The sequence below is a fragment of the Lynx rufus genome, unplaced genomic scaffold, assembly GCF_022079265.1.
Source record: "Lynx rufus isolate CCGP_SWC_20201006 ecotype Redwood Valley unplaced genomic scaffold, mLynRuf1.p SCAF_8, whole genome shotgun sequence".
NCBI lineage: Eukaryota > Metazoa > Chordata > Mammalia > Carnivora > Felidae > Lynx > Lynx rufus.
Genome location: NW_025814896.1, coordinates 136,633,248 through 136,655,031, shown reverse-complemented (window position 1 = coordinate 136,655,031; position 21,784 = coordinate 136,633,248).

Genomic DNA, 21,784 nt, shown 5'->3' with positions numbered 1-21,784 from the left:
TGCTAAGGGTAAGTTGGACAACCATATTTCCTGGTTTTCCAGGGAAAACCCATTTCCCTGCAAAACTCATAATAATGCCTCTTTGGACTCTTAAGTGTGTTAGAATTTAGAAAATAGAGTATATGCTCAACCTAATTAGAAGGTTAATTCTCAGATCAAAAATGCCATATGTCTTCCAGTATCACCATACAGAAATACCCATAAGAGTTTAATGTAATATTTCCCATTAAAAAACACATGATAAAAAATCTAGAGCGATAGTTTATGTACCATCTTGTATTCTCTTTTTCTGTTGACACAAAATGTCCTCCTGTTTGTGAAAGGCACAGGTGTCCCAATGGGGTGTGGGAGGCAAGTCTCTTGATAGTAGTGCAGTCAATGATGTCAAGCTGATAACCAAAGAAACCGTAGTGGGGATATTTACACCATGGACATTGGCAAACCCTACAAATCAGAGTTTGCTTTTGTCTGTCTCGAGAGCCAGCAGTTAAACGCTTACCAGCAAAGCACTGAGTACTCAAGGAGGAAATTGAAAAAAACATTGCTCATTGAGAAGTACAAAAAAGAAAATAAAAATCACCCATAATCCTGCCATTCTGGGATTCCCCTTGTCAATGTTTTGATGTTTTCCCTCTTATCTTTTATATGCTAACGTGCAAACACACACATCAAAACACATAGCCATTATAAAGCAATGGGATTTGTTTTGAACAGATGTCACAAAATATATCCATGTAAATGGGTATCATCCTTTGAAATAATCATCTGATGAGTCTGAACGTTTCTTCTAAGAATGATGCCATTGCTCTAAATACTTTTGGATCTCCTCTGTTTTGACTGTCGCAGAACCAGTTTAAGAGACCCACAATGAAATCACATCTGATTTTCTTAAGCCTAAATTAGAATTCCCAGATTTATCACTTAATTTATACATGAGACTTGACTCTAAATGAAATTTGATTTTTCCAAATATAGTCATAAAATGAAGACTGAAGCCATTCAAAATAATATTTCCAAACCCTGAAGACAACTTCTAAACAAAGAAGGCATGCTGTTTGTAGCTGGTGGTGGTGGGATGGGAGACAGAGTGATGTAAGATCTTTGCCTTGTGTGAGAGCCTTGTAAGGTGTCCATTTTGAAAAGAATATCCATTGGGATGTAAATTTCTATTATGCATCGTGAACATCTATCACGTTATTTCATAAGTTCATCTTCCGTATGAGTGCATTCGCGTACATAAACAGTTATATATTTTAAGAGATCATTTTAGTCATGATTTATATATTTAATGCAATTCAGGTTATGTTCTACATATTGTAAGTTAAGTTTGATAAAAACTCAAATGTATTTTCCTAAAGCCCTTTTCTCCATAATTCTTAATCCCATGTGCATTTTAAAGGAAATGAATTCCGTGTGTTTCTTATTCCATACACTTAACTCGTCAAACAATGTTTTGTAAGGACCCTTTGATATCCAAGAAGCCCTTTGAGTCTTTTTATGAGACTTTTTAAGCCTTTCTCTTCAGAAACAGGAAGTCGTGTTTGGCCACGACCAAAAAGAACTTGCATACCAAATGGTTTCAGTTCAATTTGAAAAGGCCACACCATTGAGCTTGGATGAGTTCTCAACACGGCAACACGTGCTCTCCAGGCCTAGAGAAAGGGCCGGTCAGGGTTTGATCTACTCAGAACCGTGAATTGAAGCGCATATATGTACCAGGCTGGAGTCACTTAGAAATTTTTAAGAGATGGCAGGATCATTTTCAAATAAAAAGGAAAAAAAAAAAAGAAAGAAAGAAAGAAAGAAAAGAAAAACAATCTTTCTAAATTCCTTTAACTTGCAGAATTTTTATTTACTTATTTTTGTGTGTTTTATGCAAGGTGACACTGGAGAGCACGGAGACAATATCCTGCATATGGTCTCTCCTGCCATCTGATTACATTTAAGCAGATTGCATAATTTAGTCTTTCTGATTCTTTTTCTTCCCACACAGGGCTTTCAACTTTCTGTTTTTCTGCTGCAATCACAGTCCAACACCCGATAGGGGAAAATTCCTCGGGGAATTGTGTTCCTTAACCCATGGATTCCTCCAGCTCATTTAACAGAGACACCTGTGCCCAAACGTTAAACGCCCTTTCAGTTTTTTGTGGTTCCCTAAGAGCGCTGTAGGACGTTGGGAAATCTTACAGGGATTATGTCCCATGCACATAAATTAAGGAAAGATACCTTCTCTAAACCTAACCCATGCTGAAGAATAAAGTTGATTTCTCTTCATATGAGCTGTCAAAAGAAAGGATATGCTGACATCCTCAAAGGGTGAGAGATACGTGAATAAGCATATGTCCGGTTTAATAACAAATAATAAAACAGACTTGAGAGGCAAAACTTATGCAACTTTATCATAAAAGTTGTATAGATAGCAAAGCAACAGAAAAAGACTACAACATATAATAGGCAGAAAACTCCTTTGAAGTTAGGGGGAAAAAATCTGTAAGGTTCCTATCTTGTACCTATATTGACAAATATAAATAAAACCCTGTTTTTAATACAAGACAGTCACTGGAATTACTGTCATGCCTGGAGTAAAGCGTCGGGCAGCCTGTCTCTCCCCAGCGCCCCCTCTCTGGTGTCATTAGAATGGCCATCAGAACCTTCAATCATAGCAGCTTACATTTGGATATTTTCCAAATGCTTTCAAGTCTATTATCTCATGTGACCCTTATAAAAACCTCTAACTATAGATAAAACAGGTATTAATACTGCTATTTGACAAGAAGAAAGCCAGTCACAGAGAAGTTAAGAAACTGCCCTAAAGGTCAGAAAGCTAATTAATGGCCAAAGGCAAAGGCTTTATGGAATATGGGTACTGTTGCTAGGACCTCATGATTCCGCCAAAATGGCCCCACACCACAGGCGCTGTTGGCCCGAGGTCAGGAGGCCGGAGCCCCAAGAGCTCAGACAACTTGGTCAAGTTTACGTAACTAGGGACAGTACCCTGGAGACCCACAGCGACCTGACTTCAAAGTGCATCACCACATTTTCTACTGACGACCGGGAATAAGAACTTGGATTCCCAATCCGCGCTTCCTGCCCTAGCTGTCTTTCATCCACACCTGCGCACTTCTCCTTTCCACCCGTGCTGTGAAGGCCCCAATACGAGCTGGTCAGACAGAGGTCAAACTGAACCCGACTGTGTACCCAAACTAATGACATCACTTCATTAGCTGCCCCTCTAAATGAAAGCAAGAGCATTTTTTATTCTTTAAATGTGACCTGATACAAAACCATTTCAACGTATGTCATTAGAGGAGGAGCACCTGGGGGACTCAGTCCTGAAGCTTCCCACTCTTGATTTCCACTCAGGTCGTGAGCTCAGGATTCATGAGTTCAAGCCCCACGTGGGGCTTCACACTGAATGTGGAGGGGTTCTCTCACTTGGGATTCTCTCTCTGCCTCCTTCTCTGCCCCTCCTTCCCTCCCTCTCTGCTCACACTGTCTCTCAAAATAAAAATTAAAAATTAGATATTTTTAAAAACATATATTTAAAAAATATAGCAGGTGAATAATTTAGGAGAGAACTAAAGTTATATAAAGTCGTGAGGAACGAAATACACCCCTCCTCTTAGGTGGCGGATGTGGAGGTGTGGGCAGGCGTGAGATGAAGCTACCTAACCAGCCTTGGAGTCCCCGGATTGCCCTTTCCAGTTACAAGTTATGGGACATATCACCTGCCTGATTTTGCTCAACTGAAAAATAAAAATTAAAAATAGATAGAATGACACATGGCGGGGTTGTGCAACCCTTTAAGGGAGAATTTAACTAAGTGTCTGATACAAAGACGGAGTTTTTAAATGATTGTTGTTAAAGGTTGTTTTTTTTTTTTTCAAGTGAACCTGAAATGAATGGGTATGATAGTGTTCATCCTCAATTAAAAGAAAGGGAACGGGAAGGTGGGAAGGAGCCAGTCATACATGTTACATAGTTACTGTAGATGATAGTCATTTGAATACGGTGTCATCGGCCTTCATAACAAAGCAGCCAAGAAATATATCTTTAGGAAAATCTAAAACTGGGGTCCATCAAAGAATTCTTCCACCAACTATATACAGGATCTCCTCTGTCATGAACTAGAAAGAACGGGGAGGAAAAAAAAAAAGGCAGTCAACCAAGGTGAGAAATGATATCATGTGAATCTGCCATTTAGGGTCCGGAGGAGATAGGTAACTTATGTTTGGCATAAGTTACAAAAAAGGGAACTCCTTATCCCAAAGTAGAACACAGAGGCACACCTTCCAAAATCTAAAAAAGAAGAAAAAAAAACAAAACAACTTGAAACATTTGGGAAGGCCAGCATACATTGGTGACAAGTCTTAAATATGGATTCTTTTTTTAAGGAGAATTAAAACATAACATGAACCAAGAGCTGCCTAGTGAAATCTCATGGAACTTCTTGAAAAAAGAGAGTATGATTGCTTTTGAAAGGAAGCTCTCTGTCGTCTGCCTTCATTCCTGTCCTGAGCATCCTCTGGTCCCTGCTGGAACTGATGTCCTGGACCCTGCTGTGCTTGGAGGAGGTGAGAGGGGAGAGTGTGCAACACGCGTTAATGATTTGTGGAAACCGTCTCAAGGAGCCCATATGAAACAGGAGAGACAGACAAGCAAATTCATATACAGATAATAAATAGCCTAACAAAGATAAATTCAGAGCTTTCAGGAACTCATTGGAAGTGACACCTGGGCTGAACCTTAAATACAGAGCAAAGGTTTCCTGGTTTAGAAGAAAGGAAAGAGCATTTCAAAAGGAACCATGTGGGGGCACCTGGGTGGCCCAGTGGGTTGAGCACTGGACTTTGGCTCAGGTCATGATCTCATGGTTCGTGAGTTCGAGCCCTGCATCGGACTCTGTGCTGACAGCTCAGAGCCTGGAACCAGCTACAGTCTCCCTGTCTCTTCCCCTCCCTTGCTCATTCATTCTCTCTTTCTTTCTCTCTCAAAAACTGAATAAAACATTAGAAAAAAAAATTATAAAAGGGGAAAAAAAGGAACCACATGTAAAAAGGTATAGAAACAGGGAAAAGCAGAGTGTGGCTTCTTCACAAAATGAGAAAGCATTTTGGTATTGTTAAAAACAGGAATCTGGTGAGGAAAGACGATCAAGAAAAAATTATTCCGACCCTTATGAAGATGGTAAGGAAGACTTTGGTCAACACAATGCAACGGGTGGAGAGAACATGTTCAGCTCCTCATACGGCCAAGACGAGGGGGACTCAGAGCCAAGGAGCAGAGCGAGGGGGCCCACGGAAAGGACATTGCTAAGGGGGACTTCAGGGTGGGGAGATGCTTGTTAAAGGCAGGCCAAGGACCTAGACGTCGGGGGATGGAGAGCTTGCTCAGATAGCAAGGAGTGGGGCTCATGAGAGAGCAGATCCTCCCTTCAGACTGGGTTGCAGAACAAAGACAGGACAGAAGGGGGCTCAGAGGAGCCTCACTGACCATCCCTTAAGGAGACTGTCTGCCAAACAGCAAGACGTGAGCTTTGATGGAGAAAGTGAGCAAGGCCGGTTTCAGAAAGCCTGGGTGTGTGCAGGATTGGGTTTTATCACGGGGGGAAAAGAGAAGCCACTGCGACATGATGAGATGTAGCAATATTTTTAGATATTATTTGTTACAAGTGCTTTTTCATACATTTAAAATTATTTTCTTCCTGGTTATAATTTAGAAAGAGAAGAATGTACGAAACGAAGGTTTGTGTCCGTCGCATACCTATTTGAAACGTTTGATTTCATAAGGGAGAATCAAGCCCCTCCCATGAATGCACCGGGAACTCCCTCAAAACACGTTAAGGGCCTTTTCCGCAAATAAGTAAAAGCCTAGTTCCCACACCTCTAAAATCGCAATGAAAACTTAAGTTTCCACTGGCACCCTTGTGGAAACAGTCTGTTGGAAGCACAGGGTTGGAAGGTTGTTAAAAATTCATCTGGGAAGTCCCCCTTGTAAAGTCTTAGCCAACTGTGAGCAAAGGGGGTGCTAACTTGCCTTGATCCTTCTGCCACCTTCTCTTTTAAAAGAAAGATGGAAATCTATCATCTATCCACCTACCTATCCATCCATCCACTATATCTAGCAATCTATCTATCTATCATCTATCCATCCATCCACTCACTCTATCTATCTATCTATCTCTCTATCTATCTATCTATCTATCATCTATCCATCTATCCATCCATCCATCCATCCACCTATTATCTATCGTTCGATCTATCTATTGAACTATCAATCTATCTATCCACGAACCTGGTATTGAAGAATCCTCATGCCATTTCCAGCTCTGCACAGATCCTGGCTGTGCGAATTGCAGGTTATCAGCAATTCTGAAATTCAGTTTCTTTATCTGTATAATGAAAATAACATCACCCAATTTGCAGTGTGCTCTGATTTAATCAGATAATCCTTCTAAAACCGCTAACACCTTGCTCATGATGGGCATTCAGTGTTCATCTCTCTGATGTGAAGCGGGGCCAGATTTGAATCTATCAATCCTTTTGTTTGTTTCAAAATTTTCTTTCAAGGATTGCGCTAAAAGACTGGAAGAAATCTCTTTACTTGGTTACATAGGAGCCCAGTTGTCTTGTGTTCAAAGCCTGTAGGACCCTGACCAAATCCTGGGGGAAGCAATTACCTTATTTCAAAACAATTCTCCCTCTGAGCTCTCATCCAATGTATACCCACCCTAGAAAATAGACAAAGGTCTCACAACAATGGAAAACTAATTTAAATATGTAAATAAATAAGTCTGCATTTGAAGAGAAAGAGTTTGCCCAATGCAAGTGTGTAAACTGAAACAAGCAAATGCAGCATTAACTGTCTGGATATTAAAAGTATGGGCCGTGCTTTCCATATGTTTTATTTCTGGGGTCTCCTTGAAACAGCCTATAAAAGCTGGGAGCTTGGGCCGCTTTCTCTAGGGGATCCGTAAGCTATGGCAGCTGACACTGGTAAAATAGGTTATATGGAACCTTAGAAATTACAGCTTGATTTGGCTGGTATTTATTGCCTGTGTAATGTACAGAAACACTAAAACAGAAAAGCACAAGTTTCCATCTGTGCCAAATTATAGCGCCATGCATGAGGAGAAGAGACATTTTTCATTTAAAATGGTGGCAGTCCTATGGACCCTCCTCCTTTGATATCCTACCCTACCACACATGATAGAGCAGAAACAGACTGACTATAAATATGAATGTACTGTCCTGAAAGCTGGAACATTCCAGCACTCCTGTCTCCCCCAAATATACCTTCTGAACCAGGAGTTAGATCAGGTGTTCCCCATTCTCTCTCTGGCTCTCTCATTCTTAAGCTGATTCATTGTTTTTCTTTCTTTCTTTCTTTCTTTCCTTCTTTCTTTCCTTCTTTCCTTCTTTCTTTCCCCTTCCCTCCTTCCTTCCTTCCTTTCTCCCTTCTTCCTTCCTTCCTTCTTCCTTCCTTCCTTCCTTCCTTCTTCCTTCCTTGTCTTTCTTTCTCTCTCTTTCTTTCCTTCTTTCCTTTTTTTTTTCTTTCTTTGTCTGTCTGTCTTTCTTTCTTTTTTTCTTTCTTTCTCTCTTCCCTTCCTCTCTCTCTCTCTCTCTCTCTGTCTCTGTCTCTGTCTCTTTCATTTTCTTAGGGACAAAACAGCTACAACAAACATCCCTCCAAAGAAACCTCTGGAGTGCATACTTCTCCATGATACTTTAGGTGGAAGATAAATCGTTCTTCAAAACAAGGCAGGGGAATAAAGACTTGGTTACTGGTCATGTAAGAGTTAAACCTTCATGTTATATTCTAAAGCTCTGCTGAGTTCTTGACTTCTCAGATTCCCTCTAAGCCTCAGCCTGAGAGATAGGAAAGGAGCTCTATCCGGCCTTATCAACAGCCATTTGAGAGGTGATTGAGCTGGTCTAAGCAGATGGCCATCCTTTCTCAACAGGGATTTTAACAGCTTTTCTTCTTGTGGCTGGTTTAGCAAGCCTGGAGGCTAGGAGGAGTTTGTGAGCTTTGTTATTCCATCTGGGATTTTTCAAGGAGTCAAGTGAAAATGAGAGTCCAGTTAAAACCAACAAACAAACAAGCCAAAGAAAAGAAAAATCCAATCAATCAAATTGCCTGGGGTGAAGGGCTGAGGTGGGGGGTGGGGGCCCCCACTGCCTACCTCTCCTTTTACCCCCTCTTTTCCAGGGAAGAGTTTCTTTCTTTTGCAAACGTGTACTTTGTCTTTGGAGGAGAAAATTCTTTACTGTATTTGGAATCTAAGAGTTCCATTTTCATTTGGTGGAGTTCTGATGGCCTCTGGAGGAAGTTATTAGACCTGAGTTGTAAATGTCCCTGGAGATGGCCCCTCAAATGGGGACAGAAAGAAGTTAAATTTATCCAAGGGCACTCTGTTGGGAATAGCAGGGTTACTGAGTTTCACAGCAACAGGGAAAGGCAGAGGCTCTGAGAGGGGGTGGGTCATAGGGGTAGCCCTCAATAGGTATGTGATCTGGGGGAAGCTATTAAAATGCTCTGAGCTCCAATTTCTTGACCCACAACAGTGCAAGATGGCTGCACTTGAGTGCTCTGTGTTGATTGGGTCTTGGGATCATCCTAAGGCTGCAAAGATGGCTTTTACAAATATTTCCCCTCATTCCATTCTTCTAGGTTACTATAGTGACAACTGTCCCTTTGTTGTGGGAGAAAGAAGTCACTTTGCTGGGCTGAAGCCTAACCACTCTTCATTGGAAAACTCCTTTTCCTTGATCTGAGGTTAGTTTGGTTTTCATGACAGTCCCTATCCTGCACAGGCTGTCCTAGAACTAAGAACAAGGTGGCTTGACAAGGAAAAGGGAAGCTGGGTTTAGCTTGTGAGCCATAGAGTAGAGAAATCTAGAAGCGGCTCCATGGACTGTCTCAGTTTTAATGAATATGGCCAAGAGTGGAACTGTGTACCCCTCAGTGCAGGTCCCAAATGTGAGAGCATATAGGGCCGCCATATTCTGCAGGGGAGGAACCAGTGAGGACAGCCATAGGATTTGGTGCACAGAGAATGGGGCCACCAACCACTTGAAAGACACTGGGAGAGAGATGCCAAGAACCAATGAGCAGAGCACCGGAAGTCAACCTGTCAGGAAAATGTAAGGGCACCCTAGAGATTTCCATAGGGATCTGGGAGGAGAGTTGGGTAATCTTACCTGGCGATGGGAAGAAGTAAGAAAAAAGGACAGTGGTTTCTAGGCTCCATTTTATTTATAGCACGCGATTTCCTAGCACGCACCAAATTTACAGGAAAAGATTTTTTTTCTTGGTTTACTAGATTTTAATTACTCATCCTATATAAATAGCATATAACATATAGCGCCATATGAAAACTCTTCACACATTTGAGGATGACCAAGCACAGGAAAGGTACCTGGTAAGAATCAGCAGGGAATACACAGAAGACGAAACCCATATCCCAATCTTATGCCACCTGAAATCGGTCTATATGAATTCAAGGGTTCTGATCCCGGTTCATTTGAATATTGTCACTTTTTGACTGAATGCTGTCTGGTGAATTTCTCAGACTTACTGCACTGCAGTCTCCTTGACTCGGAGATTAATGAGAATACTTATCTCGTGAGTTTTCTTAAGGATTAAATAATTAAGACATGTAAACATATGTTGGGTCAGTGCATGCATTTGATAAGTGCAAATATACACGTAAACCAAGTTGTTTATTAAAATACATTTCCCACTCATTCCTGGCATCCAGTGATAACGCATTTCAGCAGCCACAGAAACAATAAGCTGAGGTCTCAGGTGGCAGGAAATCTTCTGCCTCAGGTCCTTTGCAACAGCTGCATGGAAAGACTTACTGACTCCCCTTGGACTCTCCTTCTTGCCCTTCAGGAGTTAGCTGAGGCATCTTATCCCAGGTCACAGAAGGGGGCTTCCCCAGACATTTCTGGCATTGCCGCCGACCTACCCCCCCCCCCACACACTCATGAGGTTCTTGATTCATTGCCCCACCAGAGTGTGGTTTTGAAAATAAGGGCCGTTGGGGCGCCTGGGTGGCGCAGTCAGTTAAGCGTCCGACTTCAGCCAGGTCACGATCTCGCGGTCCGTGAGTTCGAGCCCCGCGTTGGGCTCTGGGCTGATGGCTCAGAGCCTGGAGCCTGTTTCCGATTCTGTGTCTCCTTCTCTCTCTGCCCCTCCCCCATTCATGCTCTGTCTCTCTCTGTCCCAAAAATAAATAAACGTTGAAAAAAAAATTAAAAAAAAAAATAAGGGCCGAGTCTCCTTTGCGTTTATTCCTAGCACTTATCCCAGGGCTGACCAGAACAGGTGCTCAATAATATGTTACACCGGTGTCCAGAGGTATCAAAGAGCTTAACGCAGAAGATGGGGATGTTTCTGTGTGTTTGGCAGATTTTGTATTCATGCACTGCTATACGCACGTTGTTTGACTGTTGTTTTTGGTTCCTGTTTGGTTGTTTGTTTGTTTGTTTGTTTTCCACAAGATGTTAGCAGAGACAGGTTTTGTTGTTTTGGTCCTCGTTTGTTGTGTTTTGTGTAATCTGTGTATCTTTCACTGACTCTGGTATAGTACTTTTCTTATGTTTAGTGGTTCTTAGAATGTGTGGAGCGCTTTCATAATGTATGTTTACATGTGTTCCTGACATGGTCATAGAGAATAAGCCATTAAACTGTAATCAGTCTCTTCCTCCGAAATCCGTGCATGTTGTAGAGTCATTTGCATAGCACAGGATTAATTTGGTAAAATGGCATTTTGTCTATTCATCCAAACTTACAGGTCTCTTATGCACTATGGTAAGACATGAAAGAGTCAAAAGCATGAGTTGTAACCATCATTCCACCAGGGAGCTAGACTCCTAAGATGCGTTACACGCACACACATCATTGTGTTCAAAGAAGAGGCGCTCGTTCCTTCAGCCTTGGGTGGGTAGTGTGGGAAAAAATCACATGGATTAGGTCGTTTTAAAGGCTAAGATCCCGTTAGGGGGACAAGTAAAGAGACCAGTGTAGTCAGAGGGAACCACATAAGAAAAGCTCTGGAGCACGGTGTGTTAGGAACACTGCAAACACGGGAGGAGTGTTAGAGTGAGCGGCGAGTGCGTTGAGAACCTGGGCGTGAGCACAGGGGTGAGATCTTACATGGCCCCGTGCAACGTGCCAAGGGTTTGAAGTGGACGTTCGGCAGCAAGGTGAGTGATGAATTTCTGCGTGATGCAATTAGGTAATCAGTTTTGTGTTTTAAGAAATATCCTTACTTTGAGGAGGGTGGCTTGGTGGGAGACAAAGTGAAGTTCGGAGAGCCACCAGCAGAGCTCTTGGATGCTACCGGTGCCAACAATTAAGACCGCAACTGAGACAGGTAGAAGCTCAGAACCTTCACGTCTGGATGAATATTCCATGACTGCAGTAAAGAATCTTTCCTCCAGACCTTAAATAACACAAAATAGTCTAATACCCAACATTTCCCCTTCGCATGCACCCTGGCACTGAGATTGTGAAACCCTCTGTCCCAAAACCTCTGCACCTGACCTCTGATTTAAACAGTATAAAATCTATTGAAACTGTGGCTTACGTGCGGAATATAGCATACCGTGCTCTACTTACAGAAATGAGGTAATTTTGTGATTCCCTATAGACAAAGTTTCTTTTGTTTTGGTTATATTTTGACACCATCTCAGAGAATTGTAGACAGTTCTGAGCTGAGATCCACACACAGTTGTGCAATAAATAACATTTCCGTTGGCCCAAGACTTTCTTTTTTCAGTATTATTGACAACTCCATCCCATGTTTGCCATATGTGTGATCGATGTTTTAATAAAACGTGTATCCGAAGCCTCAATTTAACGCAAAGGCTGGTTCCTTTCCTGGTCATCACATCTCCCAGAGCCACCTGGAGCAAAATGCCTCCTTGTCCATGGCAATTGGAGCACAATGAAGAGACCTTCGCCTCTTTACTCACATTGGACGACTTACGCAACTACTCTTATATTGATGAGAAATGGTCTGGTGCCTCATTTCTCACAACCGAATGAATGGCACCCATTCTTTCTTTTTCTTTCCCCTAGTCCGATTATGGAAAATCTAGCCAGCAATTTTTTTTAAACCACAACAGCAAAAATAACTCTACTGTGCTCTTTCTCTGTTAAGGACAAAGTTCTGAGAAGAGATGAACTTTGTCACAGGACCTGTATTAAGTAGGCAAACTGTGGAAAGAGCCTAAATGTCCATCAACTGACGAATGGATAAAGAAGATGTGGTTTATATATACAATGGAATACTACTTGGCAATGAGAAAGAATGAAATCATGACATTTGCAGCAATGTGGATGGATCTGGAAGGTATTATGCTGAGTGAAATAAGTCAGTCAGAGAAGGACAGATATCATATGTTTTCATTCATATGTGGATCTCGAGAAACTTCACAGAAGACCATGGGGAAAGGGAAGGGGAAAAATAGTTACAAAGAAAGATGGAGGGAGGTAAACCATAAGAGATTCTTATATACAGAGAACAAACTGAGCGCTGATGGGGGTGGTGGGGGAGAGGGGAAAATGGGTGATGGGCATGGAAGGGGGGCACTTGTTGGGATGAGCACTGGGTGATGGATGGAAACGATGAACCCTGGGAATCTACCCCAAAACCAAGAACACACTTTACACACTGGATGTGAGCCAATTTGATAACAAATTATATGTTAAAAAAAAAAAAAAGAAGAATAGATCTGGGTTCTGCTTTCTATGGGAAGAAAGTCTTATTACAGGATGATGTCAGAAGGCCTCAGTTCTTAGAGTTTTCCCTTGACCATTCCATCATATCCACTTACTCATGTATTAATTTTTTTTTTTTCTGCCAAGCAGGGGACCAAGCAGGGGAGATATTCTGGGAAACAGCACTGCACCAGACCTGGTCATTCAGAGTAAAATAAAAATAGACCCTGGTCCTTATCTAGCTTGCTTATATCATAATGATAGTAAATTAAAGACACAACAGCCAATGAGCATATCAGGAGCAGGTGAAGTATTTCACCCAAGCAAATTGGAAGACATGATCCACAGTCTCAAATTGCTCATACTTTTGACCAATATACTATTTAGCAATTGTTTTTGATATTTTTTTTTGCAGCTTTCAATTCCTTACCTTGACACACAGACAACTTTTGAACTGAGGTGGGTCTCAAACTATTTTGACTTGCTGTATCCTGGTCACAAGTTTTTACCTAAACCTTTTTAATTTTTTCTGAAGTATACTAAGAGTATACATCAGATACCATCATGGTTTCAACTTTCTTTAAAGTTTTATGATTAATCTTTTGTAGGAAACATTCTTGCCATATCACCAGATATTTAAAGAAATGGCTCCACGAAAGTAAAGAAAATAGAGCAATTTTAAATAGATAGTATGTGCTTGTTGATTTCATAGGTAGCCATGTGTCATCTAATGTGCAAAATATTTCTGCAGAAAAGAAATTTATTTTCTTTTCATAGGTTAGAAAATGAGGTTAGGTAGTCTTAGTGATAGGCCAGTAAATTCCAATAATAAGATTTGATCCCAAGTTTATCTGACTCAAAGATTCAAAACCACCCTGTCTTCCTATGAGAATCAATGTTTCTCTTTATGACTAGGTACAGAAAAATTAAATGTCTTATTTTGCTTTTGAATTCTAAAAATAAATGCTCTCTTTGATATATACTTTTTGGTCAAACATTTCATTTTTTTCCTCAACTTTAAATGGTGATAAAGCGTTGACATGACTCAAAGGGATGCTGAAGTGCTGAGTTTCTTATTTCTAAGAATCTTCAGATCCAAAAAGAAGTATAGTTGAAGAAGTATGAATACATCATTGCTGCTTTTCCTGAAGGAAACTGAGGATTTGGCAGCTACAGACGGATTGTGCAGACCTTTGCTGTGAAATCTCCCAGTGATCCCATTATATTCAGTCATCGCTTGTAGATTTGAACCATTTCAAAGTGAATAATAAAACTAAAACTATGGCAGAAAAACTCATGCCATTCGCCCGACTTCAGCGTACCCACAACACAAAAATCACCACCTGAATGCAGGATTGGCTACATAACGGGACACAGCACAAAACGGAAATGCAAACCTTTGGTTTGAAAATCGTTAGGAATGTCAAGACAGTGAAAGCAAAATATTATGCGGTATTCAGGGGTCTCTGAGCATGGGGTTCTGGGTGACTGTGGGTCGACAGCCTTCAGGCAGACCTTGCCTGCACTCAAGGAGATACCACCTGCCCCCCTGGGTTGGAGATCCACAACTGAGTTCCAACTCCACGATGACACTCCCTTGCTCGATGACACCATCGGTTCACCGCCCCCCTCTGAGCCTCAGTTTCCTCATCCAAATTCTGAAAATAGAAACGTACCTCTTAAACTTGGTTTAGGACTAAAATAAGGTAATGATGCAATGTTGGCTCATCAACACTGATGTCACACCTACCATAACTTTCGCCCTTCATGCATGTTGTATATTTTTCCATAACTTTAACACCAACTAGGGGAAAAAGCCAAACGACAAGGAACTAGTGTATTTTTCTCCTTTTCACCCACTGTAGGGCTTACACAGTAGACAGCAAGAAGTGGGCATGATACGATATTTGCCGACTTTTCACATGCCTTTTAGAATCTATTTGGTATCTCTATTTTTATAAAAATAAATACAGACCTGAACGTTGAAATCCTACTCTAGCAATCAATTTTTTTTTTTTACTCCATTGCTGACCTTTATAAAGTTGCATTTTCTCTCCTACCCTCAACATGCCTTTGACTGTCATTGCCAACTCTATTTTCTTCCAATAAGTACAGTTATTTGAAAAGAAAGATCAGCAGACATACACAATCTCTCTGGGCACAAGCCAGCGACATTTCCTTTAAGCAAAGGTTTTACAGACAAATAACAGCTTCCATAGATATCAGCATCCCGATATGTAAAAGGCAGTCCTGGTTTTTTGTTTTTTGTTTTTTTGTTTTTGTTTTTTTTTTGCTTTTTGTTGTTCTAATTATACTCTGAGAAATGCCGAGGATTCGTGAAGTTCCTCCTAGAGATAGCCTGCACACTAAGAAGATAGCAAAGGAGGTCAAGGTGGCAGGTTTTAGGGTTCCCCCTTCCAGCTTCGATGCACTGTACATGGTGCCAAATACTACTTTGAAATGCGAGCTGGGGTCTCCCAGTCATTCAGTTGTTCCATTTACTATGTACTTGACGCCCCAGGAAGATACGCAGGTTAGCCTGCTAGAGCTGACATAGCAAAGCCAGTGGACTGTTGGACTTACACAATAGAATGGGCTGTCTCACGGGGCTGGAGGCTGAAAGTCAGAGACCAAGGTGTGGGCAGGGCTGGGTTCTTCTGAAGGTTGGGAGAAGGACTCTGTTCCAGGCCCCTCTCCTTGCTTGTGAATGGCCATCCTCTCCCAGAATCTGCGCACTGTCTTCCCCTTATGTGCTTCCGCCTCCACACTTCGTCTTCTTCGAAGGACACCGGTCATATCGGATTGGGGCCACCCTCATGACCTCATTTTTACTTGACCGTGTGCGAAGATCCTAGCTCCAGCTAAGATCACGTCCTGCAGTACTAGGGAAGAGAATTTCAATTTACGAGTTTGGGGACACGATCCGACCAACAACGTGTAGCAACAGGATCTCCAAAATTGGAAGGAGCCAACATTGGCTTTAAAGTGTCAAAACTCTAGTCCTGGATTAGAAGGGGTGTGGGAGGGAAGGAAATTGGGACACGGGGTAAAAGGTGAAATAAAAGACGTGGTGGGGAGAACCAGAAGTCATCGCAAAGCTGAAATTTAAGACTGACAGAATCCGCAGGAGGTCTGTAGGGTCCAGGAAGACAGCGGACTTGTGTCTCCACGCCTGAGCAGAGCCCCACGGATGTGGCACGGGGTTATTATGCCAGTGGGTCTTCGGGAGTTCCTTGGAATTTCCTTCAATGCATCCTGACTCAGGGGCTGCCAAGAGCATCCCAAAAAGACGTGTGTTCATCTCTTGCCCTCAGTTTCTTCCTCTGTAAACTGAAACAGCTGCTCCTGAAGTGCTGTGATCTCAAATATTCACTGTGTCACAGGCAGGAAACAATGCTATATGTTCCTCTAGCAATCAGCTTTCTCTCCCACTTTCAAGTTATGCCCGAGTGCAACCATCTTCCTATAAACCCAAGCTCTCTCCGATGTCAGTCTCAGGAATAAGACCTGCAGATAGAGAAGCGCATCTCTGTTAAGGGAAGTGTTTAATGAACAGACTTAAGGATTCTAGGAAGATGAGAGGAGAATGGCAGATGGCAGGATGGAGACATAACACCTAAAAATAAAACAAGGCAGGGGAAGGGAGAGGGAGAGAGAGAGCAGGCAAGAAGAAAACAACGACAGAAAAATTCAATAGAGGGAAACCTTTTCCAGAAGAGGCAACAAAACTCTTAACCAAATTCCAGGCAGTTTCCGCTGAGCTCTCTTCTCCACAAGGCTTCAACCTTGGCTTGCAAAGACCTGAACAAACAGGAACACAGCTTCTAACAGCTCCAGGCCATGTCCCTGGGGCCACCCCAGCCTCCCTTAAAGTGCCCGAGAAAACTCAAGGAAGCCAGAAGAATCCAATGTGTGTTGCAGCTGACATCTGAAGACAGGGCCCTGTCTCCCCATCTCTGTGGAGGGCAGGAGCCTGACTTCAATGAGCACCGGTTAGCACACCCAAACCACCCCCGTTCCCACTTTTGGTCATTTTCCCGTTCTCTGACTCCACGGAGCCCCTATTCACTCCATCCTATTTCCCCTCCCTCTCCCTTTAAAATGCCTGGTCCCCTCTGCCCAAATGGAAGTTGAGTTCAAGGCCACAATGGACTCCTTCCCTTTTGCATTAGGGTGCTACTGAGTAAAGTCTGTCCCATCCACATTAACTAGTGTCTAGCTTTGTTTGTCTTTGGCAGTAGCCACGGAAAACCAAAGGGCACTGTTCTGATGGGGACCCTCAGCCTCACAGTATCTAGATCCCACCATTATTTCTGTTCAACACCCAAGAGAGCAGGACAGCAGGAAGTGGGGACTCCAGCCTTCTCTTGGCTTTGACCACAAAGAAGACTTGGCCTTTCATTCCAGTGACTCGGGGTGTTGGCTCTTCCGTGGTCAGCAGCTCAAGACTTGAATTACGTTGAGACAGTGTCACTGAGAGCTGGAGATAAGCCTTATAATTTCTGATGTTTTCATTTTTCAATATTGCAATCTAATCGTTCATTTCAGTTAAAGAGAGACACAAAACTGATTCATGGCCACGTTTACATCATGCTTACACGGATTTAATCAGAGTCAATTGCTTACATTGAAAAAGCACAATACATTTGGAGAGATGATAAAGAAATATTCTTCCAGTTTCCCATGCCTAAGAGAAATATGGGTTCAACCTGAAGACATCAGCCCCACACAATTATGACACAGCCCTGCCGATGAGAGGTTTTGTGTGCCACGGGCAGGAGCTGGCCTTGTGAGTTGGGGCATCTTGCCCACCATGGCCAGCTTCACAAGAAGTTTCACACTAGCTAGGTGACTGCCAGCCACAGAATACCAGCCTCCAGGTCTTCATCAGAATGCAAAGCCTCACAACTGCAAATCTCTCATTTCTCTTAAAGACATTATTTTTATATAGTGTATTATCAAAAAAAAAAAAAGGATGTGTAGGATAGTTACACCTAGAAGCATATAAAAAAGAAACCATTTAGTCAGATAGAAGAAATATCCACCCAAGCTTGACAGTCAAAGAGATGGAACCCAGGGACGGGTCTATATAATCTTTTGTGGATGGATACCTTGGACCAAGCCTAGAATATCAGAGCGCTAGATATTTTGAATCCCCACCTCCTTAAGGGCAAAGAGTTCCAAAGCAATAACCTCTCAGAACCTGTTCCAATGACCTCAACTCTCTGAACCTTGTTTTCCATGCTTGTGATGTTACCAAAGCAGTAGAATATCTTTGCATCAGTGCATTTGTTTTTTATTAAGTCCACGTGTGGCTCCTCTGATCATTCTTGCACGTTCCACCCTCTTTCCTAGCACAGAAATATCTAAGAGTAACCATCAGAGTCACTGCACTGTCATCATTCGCCTCTGATGTGTAAAGATGAGGCGGTGAAAACACATTGGACCCACAGAGGCACCATCTCAATGGTCTTGTTGACCGTTAACCTCAGTGGACTCTGCAACCCGACCCACAATCCGTCCTGTTACGGCCAGGACCTCCTTTTAACGCGAGGCTTTCAGCACAGCCGTTCCTAGACAATCCACCCAGGGCATCGTCCAAGGCTATCCTCCGGAATTCCTAGGGCATCGTCCAAGGCTATCCTCCGGAATTCCTAGGCCATTGCAAAAACCAAGTGTCTAGAAAAAAGGAAAGAGATAAAAGAGGAAGATACCACAGCTTTCTAGAATCCTAACACTGTGAAGGATCTCAGAAGCCACCTGTCACATAGTCCTCTGATCCCATCTGAGGCTAGAACCCATCACACAACAGTGCCCTTAAGGGACCCCCTGCTTCTGTTGGCAGTGAGTCCTCCAGGGAGGTGACAGGCCTGGTCCCAAAGAAAGTAGATGCGGTCCAGAGTTAATTACTTCTTGATAATACTTTTTTCATATTGTCTTCAGAAAGCACCGTCCCGCATCCCAGTGGCTCTTTGCGCCCGAGAGAGAGGCTTACCTTTTGGTGCTTTGGGGCATCTCAAAATTAAATGTGAACGAAGCTGACTCAGGTGCAGAATAACGTAGCCCTGTGGGGTTAGTGCGTTGACTGGCTGAACCGAGAGCCAGGGTGAAGGTCAGGGGCACGCGGCAACTGAGGGTTTAAAGGTTAGATGTTGCATCTCCCTGAAGTAGACCCCTGCCTAGGCGGCTTCTGTGGTCCTGTGAAGACTGCTGCTTCTCAGTTCTCCCCGAGAGGGGTATCCGAGCTGGCCCTCACTCAAATATTATGGACGCAGAGCTAAGCTTTAGCGTGTTTTTGACTGCGGTTCCACGCTGCATCGGTTCCTCACCGCATGGCTTTGAGACTACTCCATCAAGTTGAGTTTTCGTGACGGAAACCATGGCCACGGGGCCACTGGGTTGATTAGCTAATGGCTGATGGAGCTAATGACTCCGTTCCGTCTGTGCTCATTTTACTCCTCATCGTCGGGCCTGCTCCCTCTGGCTGCAAGGTGAGTGCACTCTCCATCTGCTGTCGGGCCACTACCTTGCACCTTTCTCTCTCTTTTCTGTCCCACGGTTGTTTCTAACGCATTATCCTGGAGGATTGCAGAGACACGGCCAACTCGTAAGCAAATTTCATTCAAGCTACTTTGTGTTTGGAGAATGATACACAAATATGCAACCTGCAGGCTCCCCGGGCTTTTCTAATCACTCGTGCCCTGTGTTGGTCACTACCTTCCAGGGTCTGGTTGGCCATCCTGACCTTCGAAGGGACCACACTGGGGCACAGGGACATGACCTCGCCGGTCACCCTGTGTCACTCAGCATCCTATCAACCTGCGTGGAAGCTGTTTCATCAGCCGCCTGGCCATTCCCTTCCCTGATAATTCCATCTGAAGGGTTCTATCACTCTTTTTCCAGAAGATAATAATAATATTATTACTATTATTATTATCTTCTGGAAGAATAGTTATTATTATTATTATTATGTCATTCATTCATTCTACAAATAGTTTTAAATGCTTCCTAAATTTTCTGATTCTTGCCCGTAATTTTCCAGAAACGGATTTGTCTTGATCCTGACACTAGCTCGCCTCGCCCTTTTTTGCACTGCTGAGCAAGCATCGGCAACATCCCCCTGCAGGATGTCGCCTGTGGTCGCGACACGGTGCATGCCATGTGACCCCCGGAGGCCGACCCAGGCGGTGAGTCTAATGCTTTCCCTTTCAATGGCAACTCTGAAATCTACGGGTAAAATTAAGTAGCGAGTCCACAAATATCCCAGGCAACCGCCGTTCCCCTCTTTTTGCTTGTGTGCTTTCTGCCGCGACATCGTTCCCGCCCGGCCCCAGTGGTGCACCAGAACTTCCACTCTGTCACAAACAAAGCGACGGACCGGCTATCAGCCCTGCTTCCATTTCTGGCCTCCAACTCAAGTCATGCCACCATATTAACTGCAAACAGCAGGGTCTTAATCATTCCCAGGTGCCAAATAGCCGAGCAAATTACATATTTCCCTGGCTCTGAGTACTGCTGGAGGAAACTAATGCCTAGGTTTATGTGGAAAATATGACCATCTAACATAATTGGGGGTATTGAAATTTTTTTTCATGAATATATAATTTCAACAATGAGCATGATGGGTGTTGCTGGAGAATTCTTCAGGGGAAAAAAATGAGTAACACATTCACCAAGATTGTTAGAAACTGATCACCGATTAGTGGCGGTTGCTTTTAGTAACACAAAAATAGAGCGAAATAATGCAGGTACTCATTTGTTTTCCCTCAGTTAGTACCCATAGGCTATTTCCATTAGCAGCCTGAAGTCACCTAGCATTTGATCCTGCCTGGCGGGGCGAGCCACGCACACAGGCAGGCACAGCCCATGGTGGGGCATATTGGAGGTTCGCTCCTTTTCTCTGAGCAGATGGAGACTAAGCATGTCATAGAAATAATGTGTTTTGTCTCTAGAGGGAGAATGCTGGCGGCTTCACTCGAACATGACATTGCTCGCCAAGCCTTCTGCTCAGGTTAGAACTCGTGCCTTTTGGGTTTCCAGTGACTTTGCTTCTTTGGAAAAGAGTTTCCACAATAGAGATCCAGAAACACAACACACTCGCTTGACAAAGTTCCGGAAGTCTGAAGCCCATGAATGAACTTCGGACGTTCCAAGGAGTGCATTCTTGACCCACGGCAGGCCGGCTGCCTCGCACAACCTCCGGGGATGAGTGGGGGGGCCAGGGGACAACAGGCCTTCCCCAGGGGTGCAGAAGCAGGGTGCGGTGTTCGAGTCTCCTTAGTCCCTTCTGGCTGCCGTCAGAAAATAGCACAGAGTAGGTGGTTAGTAAGCAGCAGACATTGACTTCTCAAGGTTCTGGAGGCTGGAAATCCAAGCACGGGACAGCAGCAGAGCCGATGTCGGGTGGGAGCCCGCTGCCACTTTCTCAAAGTCACCTCGTATGGCAGAAGGGGTGGGGAGGTGTGGCGTGTCCTTTACCCCGGGCACAAATCCCACCATGAGTCCTGCTCTCAGGACCTGATCACCTCCCAAAGGCCCTACCTCCTAACACTCTCACCTTGGGAACGAGGATTCTAACATATGAACTTGGGGGAAGAGGAGCAAAGATTTAGGCCACCGCATCGCCCACGGCCATGTAGCTGATCTTACCAGAAAACTTAGATTTCGTGACTCTGGTTACAATGTGATCTGATATATTGAACCATTAGGTCTAGGTCAGAATGAACACCTACCCGCTGGAGGCCACCCTGCCAAGTTGTGATCTGTTAGGGCAGGACGAGTATGTGCAGACTAGGACCACAGTGGCTTTGGGCTCTCTTCTGCTTGAAGCCAATGCACCTGCTGTTAGTGCTCACGGCCTGGGTCGTGATAGATGTACACACACAAGGTATACACATCATTGTTCTCAACGGCCTAACATTTAGACTTCGCAGGTTATAACTGTAATATCCAGTTGTTAATAGAGTCACAAAGACGCCTGACCCGATTCAAAGTGGAAAGCACTCATGCAACTGGAAATGATGTCGCAGGGGCAGACCACGTTCCCTCT